The sequence below is a fragment of the Nicotiana attenuata genome, unplaced genomic scaffold (genome assembly GCF_001879085.1).
Source record: "Nicotiana attenuata strain UT unplaced genomic scaffold, NIATTr2, whole genome shotgun sequence".
In the NCBI taxonomy this organism is placed as follows: domain Eukaryota; kingdom Viridiplantae; phylum Streptophyta; class Magnoliopsida; order Solanales; family Solanaceae; genus Nicotiana; species Nicotiana attenuata.
In genome coordinates this window covers 50,117-50,349 of record NW_017676161.1, presented here as the reverse complement: position 1 = coordinate 50,349, position 233 = coordinate 50,117, and positions in this window count along the sequence as shown.

Sequence of the window (233 nt, the reverse complement as noted above, 5' to 3'; positions counted from 1 at the left end):
ACCGATAAGAAATACTAAAAAAACAAAAAAATTTAAGTTTTTTTTGTAGTTTTTTTTTTAATTTTTTTTTTACCCTTATTCTATAATACCCTTTCCTTTACCCTAAGTTCCTAACCCTATTATTTCATCTACCACATTTAAGGAATGATCATACTTAAAGCTCAAGGGAATGAAGTTCAAATTAATAGGAAAATAGAATTAGCCGTGATGATGTATTTTTTTTTTATACCGTT